The following is a 10,178-nucleotide window of genomic DNA, read 5'->3' on the forward strand; positions in this document are numbered from 1 at the left end:
CGACAGGAAGAGTCATATAACTTAGGGAATATGTTGGTGAACTCTGGAGCCAAGCTCTGTTTGAATTCTAGCTCTGCTCCCCATTGCTATGTGCCTTTATGAAAGTCACTTAACCCCAGATGGCTTAGATATCCTTATCTGGGGACAATGAAGGTACCTTATACACTTATTGTACTTATTAAATGAGTTAGAGCCCATCAAGGACAGTGGTTGGCATACTTTATATATTATATGCATCTCTGCTCTTTTTAATATAGAACAAATTGAAGAAACATTTATTTACAACTCAGAGTAGGAGAGATAAGACATGCACAGGTGTGAAATAGAAATAATTCTGTATTGATTAGGATGCATACAACTACTGCCTTTGTGCGTCCATCAACCAATACACTTTATCTGAACACTACAAGTTTAATGCAGCCCATTCCATACAAAGAGGGTTCAGTCTTTTGTCTGATGTGCACTTCAGTTCCTCAGGTAGGCCCTGCTGCAGGTTTGACCAATAAGTATATTTTATTCCATTAGCTATAACATTTCTCCAGGATAAATATGTGGAAAACTGTGTATCTAATGAGATAAAATATTGGCATTTTCACTGATTTTATTAGATTGGAGATGCTTTTGATCTGTACGTATCCTTCATTTTAAGTATGAAGTGAGCCTAGAGGTGCCAAGAAGCACAGGGCAGAAACAGTTTGCATGAGAATGAAGTAAACCAAAAGAAAATCATGTCTAGAGACGGAGGAGACAGAGATTGTCCTCACGACATCAGTTGAGTTCCCAGAGGCAGCAGTACCTGTAGTGAACACGTGTCTGGGATTTTAACCTGCATGAGTCAATGTTTCTACAAGTGTGAGTCTTGTGTCTTCCATTTGCTGACGAGAGTTCCTCTTAATGCATGGGAGTTCAGAACTGTCCTAAGAGATGTCCAAACAGCATGTTCGTGATGCTCTAAACACTACCGTGTTGCTTTATCGAGGGGCGCTGAGGCTGAATGACATTAAGACTTTGAAATCCCTAGGTTTTAAAAATCTTGTTACCTGTAAAATCTTTACATGTGGCAACAGAAAAATTATGTTTTGGTCTTTGCTTTTCAATCTACCTTTGGAGGGCCCTTTATCTCAAAGCTTTCTCTATCAGGCCATGTCGCAGAGTCTTCCCCAAAGGAAAGGCTAGGATGTCATTCCCTCTTTGGGCCTCTTACGCACTCTGTTCATAAAGCCCTGACCAAGTTTCCACCTAATTTTATGTTTTTACACACGTGTGTGCCCAGTGAGAGTGTGAGCCTCTTTAGAGTACAGGAAACAGAATGTTCATCCTTGCAAACTTTGCACCAATCCCAATACTTGAACATGGCAGCCCTAAGTTTGTTAAATTCCAGGATCAGGCAACAAAAACTGAACAATGGTGCAGTAGTGTCCATCATTAAATGGTATTACTGTTACTTAGACAAAAGCACATCAGAGATTTTTAGGGCTGCCATCACGGAGTGCCGCTGTCTGAATGCGCTTGATCTCAGTCAAAAGGCGGAGAAGGGATACAGTCTGAGTAATTTAAACAAAAATTTATTTCCTTAGATTTCTGGAGGCGAGGAGTCTAAGATCAGGATTGGTTTCTTCTGAAGACCCTCTCCTTGACTTGCAAATGATTCTTTTCTTTATGTCTTCAAATGTTCTTTCCTCCGTGTGTACGTATGTCTGTGTCAAATCTCTAGTCCTATTGGATTAGGGCCCATCCTAAAGTCCTCATTTTAACTCCATTATCTCTTCAAAGATCTTATCTCCAAATATGCTTACATTCTGAGGTACTGGGGATTAGGGATTCCACATAGGATTTTTTTGGAAACACAATTCAGCCCATAACAGCACAAAAGTGTACAAAATAATATTTTACTTTGGATTGAGTTCTAATTCTAAATTGAACAGAATGAAAGTGGGGCCATTTGAGTGGCTTGTCCTCTTTCTATTCATCCTCAGCTTGAAGGTGTTCATTTCACCTCAGACTACTTCATAGTGGCTTTCTTCAGGTCTCTCCCACATCCTAGCCGTTCATCTTTCCCCTCTGCTTGGGCAATTTCTTAAACCTTTGTGATTTCCTCCCCTTTCCCTCATCACCCGTTCCTTCCATCTCCCTTCAGGGAGCTGCCTTTCCTCCTCTGCCTCAGGTAGAATAGTCCACCGCTCATCTCCATCTGGTATTACTCTTTAGAGAGCCCTATTCTGAGACGAGGTAGGGGAAGAGATGGTAAGCTTTGAATCTGTAAACGTAAGAGAGGAAGGGGAAATCTGTTCAAGGTTCAAGGTCCCAGAATGTGCTGTTTACAAGGCAATCAGTGGATCCACTATCTTCAATATATTCCCTGAAAAAAAAAAAAAAAAGTTTCTGTCTCTGTTGGTTTTCCTCTACATTTCCCAAAGCCCCCTTGCCTTATTCTAGCAAAGTCCAAGGCAGAGGTGTGGTGAATGAAGAGAATTCATCTCACCACCAGCAAATGAAAATAAATTTTGGATTTTCAATTAGTGACTGGTCTTGAGGAGTACAAATATTGTGTCCTAGATAAGAAATATCACTGGCCCATTTAGGGCCCAACTGATGTCAATTCTCCCTCATGGCATCACCTGGTGTTTTAAGCTGCTGGCTTGAGCTCCACAGGAAGGAGCAGGACTTTCTAGCATTGAAAGAAATCTATGCAAGGATGCAGATCCAGTTATTCAGTAAGACTGTACTTATGAGTATTAGATAAAACAAAAATTCAGCCACAAAAGATTACAAGCTCTTACTTTGAAAATGCTTTGCTAATAATAAACGTCTTATATGAAGGTGCCCTGACTCCATTCTAGTAGGAACACATAAAAACATGTATTATAAGGAAGGTACAATTGAGGATATCACCTTTTTTATGGAGCAGTTTACCCGTCAACTCTTATGACCCACCACGCACACTCACTATTTGGAGAAATGCACGCCATTAGTTACCGCGATAAAGGTTGTACGCAGCTCAGTGAATAACGCTCACCATGACAGAAATCTTATTCAGACTGGAGGACAGTTGAATCAGCAACGTAAAAATTGATAGACAAGGGCAGCACATTTTCTGAAGAATCCTAGAGATTCGTGAGGGTATTGATAACGCTTCAGGACTGAAACAATTCATAAATGGGATTCTGTGCATAGGTCATGATTCGGAAGAGTTTAAGATTTTTTTTCTCTTGGGGGTTGGGTTCTTTTTAAGTTATTATCTCTTGCTTTCATGTAGCAGTAATGACGGTGACATTAACAATAAGAAGAATTGTTGACATTCATTGAGTGTTCACCAGGTGGTAGGCACATCGCTCAGCCCTCTTCAGGCATTTCTTTATTCCAAGCTCGCAACAGCCCTACAGATTAAGTACTTCAATCACACTCATTTTATGGATAAAGAAACTGAACGGAAGAGTATCAAGGTGAAATAATCCACCCAAGGTCATATAGGTAAGAACCTGCAAAGCTTTGTTTCTTAGTCACTCATTCTGACTCCAGAGCTGGCACTCTTAACACTTACCTAGGAATTTTTAGGTCAATTAAAAAAACTCCAAACAAACAAACAAACAAACAAAACCCACCACCACCACCAACAAAAAACCCAACAAGAAAACCCCCCACTTAGTACAATGTTAAGTCCACTTACGCAGCCAGCAGTAAACAGGTGCTAGAGGAGACCTTTTGACTTTCCCATATTCTTTTAAATTCAGATTTGCTCAGAGTGGAAATTATTATGTACTCCTTAGTCTGCAGGGCATGGCCCCCGTTAATAACTGGTTTCTTTCAATATGCTTGAGGGTTTGAAGTACCTGGACTCCACTCAAACCATTAATAGCCTCTAACTACAATAAACCCTGGTGAGCTATGATTAACCTTTTCATTACAGTTTCAGATTTGGGATAAAAGAGCAACTGCAGGAAAGCCATTGAGCGCAGTAGTCAGTTATGCCGACAGGAAAGATTCGGCAACTTTCAGAACAAATTCTTTCTCAAGTGGTCATTTTTTTTTTGGCCCCCGCCCTAAAGATCATGTGAAGTCCTGCGTGCCTTCAGTGGTTCTGCACTTAGTTATTTTACCTGCACCAAGGTGAGTGGAAGAAGCCGGCCCCTCCTTTTCTTTCCACCAGCCCATCCGTTCTCAGTAAGGATTCTTTTTGGAACTCATGTGCCACTGCTTCAGCAGATGGATAGATGTGTGCCTTGGTATCTGTCCGTCCCGGAACAGGGAACTACAAGCCTGGTTCTCTGCAGGAAAATGAGCAATATACCTGCAGGTGCTCTCTGCATTTATCTCTTTCCTGTTCCTAGGAAAACACATGTTTGTGTAAAGTCACTGGGAAGAATTAAATCTCTTTAAGACACTTTAAAATTCAATATAAAGGGAGAGAGGAAGAGTAAGTGAGCCTACAGGTGCATGAACCGTAGTTTGTCCCTGATGGGAGTAGCGGGAAAAAAAAGTCAGGGACTAAAAGTCAAGAAATTATGGTTTTGCTGACAACTCTACGTGATTCTTTATTTGGTTTTTCTCTCTAGGTGTTTTTATATGTTTCTCTTTTGTTTCTAGTTGCTTTCTGCTTTTTAGTTTTGCAAAGGACTGAATGTGCACCACCCCTACCCCCACAAGTCTCCAAATTCATAGGTTGAAACTCTGTTTGGTATGGGGAGTTTGGAGACTGTGGGAGGGAACTAGGCCATGAGGGTAGAGTCCCCATCAATGGCTTTGGTGCCCTTATAAAAGAGACTCCTTTGGGTTCTCTTGCCCCTTCTGCCCTGAGAAGACACAGCAAAAACATGGCCATCTGTGACCCAGCAAGTGTGGCTCTCACCAGACACCAAATCTGCTGGCACTTGACCCTGGACTCGACACAGTCAAGAACTGTCAGAAATACTGTTCACTATGTACAAGCCACCCAGTCCATGGTATTCTGTGACAGTGGCCCCAACTGCCTGTGACAAATGGAAACAAGGGGGAAATGCAAGAAAACGGGATTCTCTTTATGTCTGAAACCAACCTCATTCCCTTCATTGTCTTGAGCGTGTGGCATTGGCACGAGCCCCTTGATGCTTTATGGCCTCACCTTCAGTCGACCATAGAGAGCATTTTCCTTCCTCTCCTGGATTTGCCTTCTGGTTTCAGTATTTCAGCTCTGGGGGGCCAAGGCTAAGGGAATCACCCAAAGACATCAAGCTACCCCGTCTTACTGCTCGAATTGGACTTGAAGCTTTTGGAGAGCCAAACAACAGAAATCGGATTTTGTGTCCATTCGAAATGGGCTTCCTTCAGTTGTAACAGCAAGTGATTCAGAAGCCTAAATTCTGAACGCCTTTTTGTTTAAGCAGCCCCGTTGTTAAAATTCCTTCCTAAAAGCAACCAATTCTGCTGACGCTGGGATTGTCAGATCTGTGGATATTACCGGCTCTTTTCTTTTGAGCTGTTCAAGGCAAATGGCCAGCTCTTGGAGTTCATCTGGTCTTCATCCAGCAACTCGGGAGTCAAACAGGCAGTGACAGCGCACTGTGCCTCATCAGTAGAAAGAGGTTTGTGGCGGTCTGAGCTAAGTGGCTATGATTTATTGCGAAGACTGGGAACTCCTGGGTTGCTGAAGCCACTATATTTCTTTTTATAGCATCTAAGGAGGCTTTGCCGGCACAATTTCTCCCCCTGCTCATGGATTGACAGATAATACATTTTTTTATATATTTCTGCAGACATAGGAACTTGAAAGCTACACCACAGCAAGGGCACGTGTCAAGTAGCACACAGACTACAGGAGAGTCGGTGGGAAGGGGGTGAGGAAAAGTTTCTCATATTCAAGTAACATCCTCGGTAAAATACCACCCACGGATCTTAGCGTTGGCCCTGAAAGCTGGCCGTCGGATTTCTCCTCTCCTACAAGACATCTGATTTGCTTCTGTGATGCGTAAAAGGTCTGGCTCTAGGCTTATGTCTCAAGGCCATTTCCATGGTGCTTGAATGCATCTCTACTGCTGTCCAGGCACTCCAGGGTTCATAAAATAATATTATATGCACCAAAGTGAAGAGCTGAGAAGACATCAGACAACATTTTAAGAAATAGTTCATCCTTCACGGTGGCGTCTAACCAGATATTAATTGTCCTGCAGGAAAGAACAAAGCTGTTCCTAAGTCAAAATATTGAATCTCATGCTGGGTTATAACGTTATGCATTATTTATCTAAGTGGTGTCTAGAAATGAAATAATCATTTGTAGGGTTCCATCACCGCCGCAAACAGCCAAGCGGTTCTGACTCATTCCTCTGACTCATCAGCCCCATACTGTTCCCTTTGGATAAATTAGGCAGAGTGGCAGGATATTGACCATCAACACAATTTTATGGGGTTAACTTTCCAATTAGTGTTAGATGAAATTTCTGATTTTTGAAATGAGTCTCTTGTGATCTAACCAACGAACCATTCTGCCTTAATGAATTCACCACAAATATATTTGAAAAGAATTGCAAAATAGTTTACAATACTACATAATAAGGCCTTGTGGAAACCTTTGGCTTAATATTTATGATTTCAAGTTTCCAGGGATAATTAAATGCTACTGTTTCTTCAGTCGCACATACAAGCTAAGTAGGTTTTGCTGCCACTTTTGATACATGATTAAAAGTTCATGATGTAGTGGTTGTCGAGATTTTTCTGGACGTAGGAAGTATCCCTAAGGGAAGATGCTGATTCGTTTATTTATTTATTTTTCAATCCTCTTTGGTTAGGGCTGTGCTTGTAATTCCTGAATTACACCAGTGTGGCTTTCACATTAATACACGTAGTGTTACGCATGCTTACCAGGACGCAATTGTCCTCACTTAAAAAATGTAAGATTTGGGGATCCCTGGGTGGCGCAGGGGTTTAGCACCTGCCTTTGGCCCAGGGCGCGATCCTGGTGACCTGGGATCGAATCCCACGTCGGGCTCCCGGAGCATGGAGCCTGCTTCTCCCTCTGCCTATGTCTCTGCCTCTCTCTCTCTCTCTCTCTCTGTGACTATCATAAATAAATTTAAAAAAATTTTTAAAAATGTGAGATTTTATTATAGAATGTTGTAAGTATGTATTGGATGCAGAGGAGCTCATCCGGAATGGCAGTCTTGATTTTAAAACAAAATTCAGAGTACAGTGAAGAGAAAAATGAAGAAGGATGCCAATGATCTATCCATCCTCAAGCTGCTCTTTTTTGAAAGGATCCTGATGAAACTGAACATGATTCCATTTCATCCTTAAGATCATCCTATCCTCCTACCTCATCCTATTATCCTACCTCATAATCCCTCCAGTTGAAATAAATAAGTAGGTCAAACCTTTGTCCAGGGAAGGAAAACTCACACATTCAGCTTCTTTTTTCTTCTTTCATTTATTTTTCTTTTTTCTTTTTTTTAAGCTAAAATTTTTTTTCTTTTTCTTTTTAAAGCATGACGTGTTATTAGCACCTTAACATGTTTCCTTCCTGGTCTCAGTTTGCATATATGGAAAAATAATCTCATTTCAGGCCATTAGTTTATTGCAGTCATTCAGCAGGTGTTTACCGTGGCGGAGGCAGTACGCAGACACTTGTGATCTATCAGTAAGAGAGACAAAAGCTCCGTCCGATAGAGCTTGTATGCCTCGGCTTTACCTTGAGTCAGACCAGGATGGAGAATCAAGACAAGACAAAAATCTAACCCATCACCAAACTTCCATCAGATGAGCAAAAGGCCACTTCAACATCGCACCAGCCAATATTTGGGAAACTCATGGGAGTTTAGCATCACACACACGTGTACACGCAGCATACAACTGGGCATATGTAAAATACATGTATGTGAATATTTATTGTTTTATATAACTCTATATGCTTGTTTATTTCAAGGCTATAGTTGTCTTTTAATATACATATTTTACATTAATAAAAACATTATGTAGAGCAAAAAGGATTATCAAGATATTGATATCCTATTAGGCAAATTTCGCTTGCGGGTTAATACTTATTTAAACATACACAATACAATTAGTAAAAGATTATCTGAAAAAGATCAATACCCCCGCTGCTCCTGGGATCTGATAAAATTTGATGTGATCTTGCTGATTGACTTACATATTCGATTCCTGTTTTCTCATCAGTGGCTTTAAGCTCGTTGCCTTAAATGCTGTACAAATGCAAATGCTGTACAATGCTATCCATTTTTCCTATGGAATCATAAATCTGTAAATAGAAAATACAAGATACTAAAACTGAATCATTTCTTTTTTAGAATTATGAATACAATCTCTGTATGCTGAGGGTAATTAAGCCCTGGGCACGTGTCAGCAGTTATCCTTGGCTGCAGAAGCCATTTGCAGTTTTTCTCTGTAAGGCCCATATAATTTCTCTTTATATCCGGGAAGTAAAAGCTTCATGGAATTAGGTGAAACTGAGATACTTAGCAAAAACTTATTTTCAGGTAGAGGAATTTGCTGCTCTGTGGCCTTCCCCATGTTCATTAGATCAAGTATCTGTGGAGGATACACAAGCTACTTTGTGAAAAATCTACTTCATGGGTCACCTGGATTCATTGGTAACTGGGAATGTAGGACTCATGTTAATGTTGGGCCCAGTTCTAAATCCTGAAGGGTGGGTGGTTGGGTGAATCACGAATGAGGCTTGAGATGGAGAGGACCATGTTTCGATAAGAAGGCTTTTTTTTTTCCCCCCCACAAAATACAGATTTTGATGAGAAACCATAGGATTTTCTAACACGAACTCCATGATTCACTGTCTAGGTGATCTTCAGCAAGTCACTGAATCCCTCTGAACCTTATTTCCTTACTAGTAAAATGTGGCTAAGAATCCCAGCCTTGAGGAGTTGTTGCGAAGACTTGTCCAGAACTCAGTACAGTGCCAGGCAACCCCTGAGACTACTGTGAGGTCACGTGTCCTCGAGGTTCCTTGAGGGTTATAATCTTCCTCCTCTAAGGGAAACAGGGGAGGGGGGTTGCTGGTGCCGTTGGTAGAAATGCGGATGACCCAGTTGCCAGGGCAGCTAAAGAATAAGAGAATAAAAGACATTTGCTTTATTATACATTATTTTTGGGATTTGTGGCATCAGGCACTCACCCTTAGGACGTAGGACTTGGATTTGCGATTGGACGTGTCCCAATTTTTTAGAATAACAGCATCCTTTAAACCCAGCTAACCTAGAAAATGCCTGAATCAGCCTCAGATTCAAAACCAAGTACCTAATTTTTAAATACACTAAGAAATCTGAGCTCACACTCTATATTAGGTTTCTGTTTTGTGTAACAATTCACTGCAGGCTTAGAGGCTTCAAATAATAAACATTTAATATCCCAGAGTTTCTACGGGGTAGGAGTCTGAGCATCACTTGGCTGACTCCTGTGCTCTGTGTCTCACGAAGCTGATTCCTATGTCAGTCAGGCTGAGGTCTTCTCTGAAGTTTGAGCCCTCTTCCAACTTCGTGTGATTGTTGGCAGGAATTCGTTCCTTACGGTCGTGACTCAGCTCCCCAGATCCCAGAGGCGCCCCCTTCCATGGGAGATCGATGATATGGTTACCTGCTTCTCCCCGGAGGCCAGCAGAACTCAGATATTTTACCTTCTTTAAAAATCTCACTCCAGTCTCTAAAATTCATTGACTAGGTGGTACTCCTAGATATTAAGCTCATTTCTTGACTTAGCCAAGAAAAAATTATTCCTGGAACACCTGTTTGATGATTCTTGTTTCTGTGCATAATGAAGCTACCCATTAAAATTTTATTTCTGCTAAATAAGGGTTATTCTATGAAAAAATAAAAAATAAAAATAAAAAAATAAAAAACCTCACCCGATGGAGACCCACCCAGATAATCTCACTTTGGATAACTCAAAGTCAGCAGATTCCAAACCTTAATGATATTTGCAAAATCCCTTTAGCCGATTTGAATTTCAGATAAACAACATAGTGTGTTTTTCTCTTTTTTCTGAGTCTGTCTTGTCCTCTTAATAAACATCCGCTCCACGTCCTCTCAAGGAACACTCTGCTTCCTTTCTAGATAACCTCCAGTCCCTTAACTTCTCCCTATTTTTCTACTTCATGGATCAAAACAGATCTAAGTCTGGAGCAAATCTAGGAGTTTTGTTTAGCAGACTAGTTCTTCCTGCCTTCCTTCCCTCATTTCCTCCTT

General features: G+C 41.0%; 1 long non-coding RNA gene across 1 annotated transcript; it reads right to left on the minus strand.

The window, feature by feature from the left end:
* Nucleotides 1–414: 414 nt before the first annotated feature.
* Nucleotides 415–8,928, minus strand: LOC140604000 (uncharacterized). The gene is made up of 4 exons (XR_012007048.1): nt 8,826–8,928; nt 8,114–8,221; nt 4,098–4,324; nt 415–2,359 (listed from the first exon to the last, which is right to left on the minus strand). It is a non-coding gene; the product is annotated as an uncharacterized lncRNA (long non-coding RNA).
* Between the last annotated feature and the right edge of the window lie 1,250 nt (nt 8,929–10,178).

The sequence above is a fragment of the Canis lupus genome, chromosome 14, assembly GCF_048164855.1.
Source record: "Canis lupus baileyi chromosome 14, mCanLup2.hap1, whole genome shotgun sequence".
NCBI lineage: Eukaryota > Metazoa > Chordata > Mammalia > Carnivora > Canidae > Canis > Canis lupus.